Below are 4582 nucleotides of genomic sequence, written 5' to 3' on the forward strand. Positions count from 1 at the left end.
CTTTGCATTCAATTACAGTGATTTGTGATGCAGTTAATACCACATCAGGTGGTATATCTAAACTGAACTGCTGACTGTAATTCTGGTTTTGAGTGACCTAGACTTCCATTAACTGGAACCATGGATTTGGAGACTTGGCAGTGTAGTGGGGAGTGTTCTGTGTGCCTGGACAGCAACTAGGTAAAACAGTACAGGAAATAACTAAATGGCAACCTTTTTTTTAGTCAAGGTAAGGAATGTTGGCAGTTTAAATGCAGTAACAATAGAAAGTGGAGGAATGGTAGGGTTTGGGTGATCATACCAGGAAAAAAAAGAAACTGTTTCTTTTGGCTAACTTGCTTGAGTGTAATGATAAAAATTCTTGGAACCTTATTGGACGCCTTTTGTTTCAAAACAAGAACTTGAAGTTCTAAGAGAACTAGATGGAGTTGAGTTTTGATGGTCTAACTAAGAGTGGTTACTTCTCATTTGTTCAAGTGTTCAAAGAAAACTTAGCATATACTATAGTAAAATGTGACAGATTAATAAACAGAAGAAAATGCAGAGAAATGCATAAGTTTTAGAGGCATGTAACATATTTTAATGCAGTAAAAATGTTGTTAATCTTTTTCTGAATTCTGTTCTTAAAAGGTTCATCAAAGTTTTCATTGCTAATACTGTAAAACTTAATTTTGAGTCCAGTGTTGGTGGTAGTGGCAAAAACATGGGTAATAAAGAAACTGCACTTAAGACCAAGGGAATTTTCATCCATACATAATCTGAACACTGCAACTCTAGTCTGAGGTTATTAGGAGTAGAAAGAAAGTTGGGACATTTAATTGTAAAGTCTGCGTTAGAATTTTGGCAGTATTTTTTCTTTTATATATAAGCAGTTTTTGAACAGGACAATATACTGAAACTTGTATAGTTATAGTTAAATTAAATTCTGTATACAGTTAAATTAGTGTCTATTCTTTTTGGAAGGAAATAAAATTAATTCAGTCTAGTTCTAATTGACCTTATATTTTTTCTTAAGCAGTATCTGTGATGTTGTTAGGCTTACACAGTAGTTTGCTTTCCTGTGTCATAAAATCATTTATTGAATTGCAAGGTGTCAGTACTTCATCCTTGAACATACATTAGGGACTGAACTATGTTACTTTGAACATACATTTGAGAGTAAGCTATGTTAAATATTGATTTGAGGACCAACTGGGAACTGTAACAGTTATTGCCTCTGGTTCTATTGCATCTGGTTACAGAGACATTTCCATCTTGGCCTCAAATCAGTAGCACTCAGTATACTCCTGAGTGGAAGTACCAACACTCAGTAGCTTGAAAGGTCTTGCTTTGCAAGTACCTAATTCCATACTGGGTATGAATAAATACAACCATTGAGCACCTGCTGTAACTTGTTTGAGCTTTTAAAGTATAATTGGCACACCTTGCTTTTAAAACATCCTGCTTCATTGATTGCAGAGTTTTCCTCGAGGTTTTTCAGTGAAGAAATTGCAGGCTTTGAGAATAGCAGCAGAGTTGACTTTGAAACCACCATTCCCAGCGTGTTGTTGAGTTCCTGCATTGCACCACCAGTTTGTGAGCGAGTTCAGGTAAGGGGAGGAGAAGATGAGGGGTGGTAGAAATGTGGGTTTAAAACTGGCAAAAAATTTCCATGTTTACTCATTCCACATGTTCTACTGCTCATTTGATTGCACATATACCTTGTATGGTTCTGCTGCTGTCAGAATGAAAGGAGGCAAACTCAGAGCAGTTTTAAAGGTAGAACTGACCAGACTTTATCTATTTATGGTCTGTCAGTAAATGCAAAACAAATACTAATTATTTGTGGAGAGTGTTTCTTGAAAATGTTGTAGGAGGACTTCAGATTCAGATTTGAAATGCTAAGAGAAATAAATCCTTAGTGAAACAGAATGCCAGGATCTCAGCTGAACCTGCACTGAATTTTAGTTATCTCCTGTTTGAAGAGGGTCACTGTGGAATTGAGGTAGTGCATTTTGACTTCCCTGTAGTGGCTGCAAGTTGTCAATCAACAAAGCCAAATACTAAACACAACAACCAATAATGTAGTTTTAAAGCTAGGTGGAGATCCTTTCTCTCTAATTCCATAGTGAGTAAAAAGCAAGAGATCTAATAACTACCAGAAATGGCAAAAATATTGAGGCTTTAAAATGTTTTAAGAAAGTGAATCCCTTCAAACTGGCCTGGCAGTGATAGTAACAAGTGTTTCCATGTGCTCATCAGGTAGCTCATGGGATATTTTGTCAGTATGCCTTGGAAAAACGGGCTGGTTGGTTTTTCTATTCTTAAATTAAGGTGTGTGAGCTTGAGGACAGTATGTGCTGAATATCATCCTTCCAAGTGATTCCTTAAGATGCCTTGGAAAAACTGGGGCTGGTTGGTTTTTCTATTCAATTAAGATGTGTGAACTTGAGGACAGTATGTGCTGAATATCATCCTTCCAAGTGATTCCTTAATACCTTGAAGAAATTGAGAAAATCTGGAGTTTTTATGAGGGCTGCTAGGCAAATCTGTCTGGGAAGTCTTAATCAGTCAAGTGGCAGCTGCTACTGGCATTGGTTGGTGTATAATGTGTGTCTATAATATGCCATTTATAATGTTTTTCATACAGCACCTTCTAAAATCTGCTATGTAAGGTGTGTCATGGTGTGAGGAGAGGAGTAAAGCATGCTTGTGTCAGCATTGAGCTTTACTGCACTCATGTTCCTGGAGCAGCTAAAGCTACCAAGGGGAATCTGGGGTGGATTTCAAAACTGAATATTGGGTGTGGATTTTGCAGGCAGGAATACAAATAAGAGTTCACTTCAGTATTCTTGTTCCTGGCTGTGTAAATGGAATACTTTAAAAAGTAGCACTTTCCTTGGGAAGAGTCTCAGGGCAGAAGAATGGGAAAGTGAAGTAGAGCAGAGGGAGTGCAACCCTGCTGCTGAACACAAGGAGCAGAAACATCTGTACAGTGATCTGTAATGATCCAGACATGAACCAGAGCAAGACTGTGCTTTCAATATTCAGTTTGATAATATGAATTGGTCTAGTGTCAAGTTGCAAGAGTGTGATGATGGCTTTACAGCAATGCTGAAATGTCACCTGTGTGGCTACTGGTTTAATTTTGTACGGTAATTGGATCAGTGGTCCTTTTCTCAACTTCATTCTCTTTGCCTAAAGCAAACCAGCTTTTATGTGTACTCTAAATGATCCTATATTATTAAGGCAGTTTAACTTAAGAATTTTTTTCAGTCCTTTTCACTGGAAATTGCCTGGAAAGTGTTGAATTTTCTTTGGGGCAAACACATCAGATTCTGTATAAGAGTTAATGTGAATTTTTCAGGTCCTGGTTTCCCCTAAAGTGGCAGGGAAACATTGTTTTGCTGTAGGTAAATTAATAAGATTTGTTACAGCAACTGCGTTCTAGACAATTCCCGTTTTAGGGGTCTCCAAGTCTTCTGATACTTTTTCCAAGAGAAAAGCTCTAAGCCTGGGTGCTGGTTGGGCACCACAGCTTCTGTTGTGTGTCATGGTGTGGACACGATACTCTTGTGAGCTGCTGTTCTCACCAGGTTCCTTTGTTTGCTGGGAGCTCTCTCCTGAAGTTCTGTCCAAATGTTGGTGAATTTTGGGAGGGAGAGAAAGGGATGGTGAGTCGGTGGCGTCCTTGCAGTCTGTGCTCCTTTTGCCACCACTCTTTAAGTGATGTTGTAGGTTTAAGTGTGATTCCTCTGCAGTCGCTCTGGTGTCAGCTGGCGTGTTTCAGTGCTCTCAGTTGGGGAGCTCCCGGGCAGCAGTTTGCCAGGAGATGGCAGTGAATTACCTGTTTGCACAGCGTGACCAGCAGACTGAATGGCAGTGTCAGGGTGCCCCTGCGAGGTCCAGTGGGTGTCCTGTGGCGTTCAGTGGACCTTGACAGACTTGGAGTGTGCCAGTGTCAAAGAGCAAATTGCCCACACACCACTGAGAAGAGTAAGAATTACAATTGTGTGCTGATTTCTGAGAGTACTGGGTTTACTTGTGCATTCATTAAAAGCACCAGCAAGGCATTGAAAATAAAAGACTATAAATAAAAATTGTTAAGTATGACATGGGTTATATATACATACATTCATCAAATATTAAATAGAGAGTAATGTGGAAATCCAGTGATGAGTGGTGTTAATGATTGTGCTTTCAGCTGTGAGTGGTTGTTTTGGTTAACTGCTGGACCTGTAAAACATCATTGCTTCTCTGCAGCAGAGGCATCCTGAAAAGTCCAAGCTCTTCTGAGGCAGTTTGGGCCTTTGCTTCAGTCTGTTCCTGCTCATAGTGTGTGCAAGGCCATTGCAGAGACTGCACAACAGCCCCCATGTTGCATTGCAGTCCTGCATTGCTGCTCTCCAGGGGATCAGAGATCTCTAGTAACCTGTTTTCCTCCCTGGAGCAGCCCCACAGAAAAGGTGTATTTCAGAAGAATGTCAATAACCAATATTTTTGAGATAAATGATAGAGCATGTGAAGCCTGTGGCATAATATGTACTGCTTGTTAAACAGTGGCAAATCCATACACAAAAGGTCTGGGTGACCAGATAGGTCC

Source organism: Onychostruthus taczanowskii, unplaced genomic scaffold (genome assembly GCF_017590055.1).
Source record: "Onychostruthus taczanowskii isolate IOZ18803 unplaced genomic scaffold, ASM1759005v1 scaffold1, whole genome shotgun sequence".
In the NCBI taxonomy this organism is placed as follows: Eukaryota; Metazoa; Chordata; class Aves; order Passeriformes; family Passeridae; genus Onychostruthus; species Onychostruthus taczanowskii.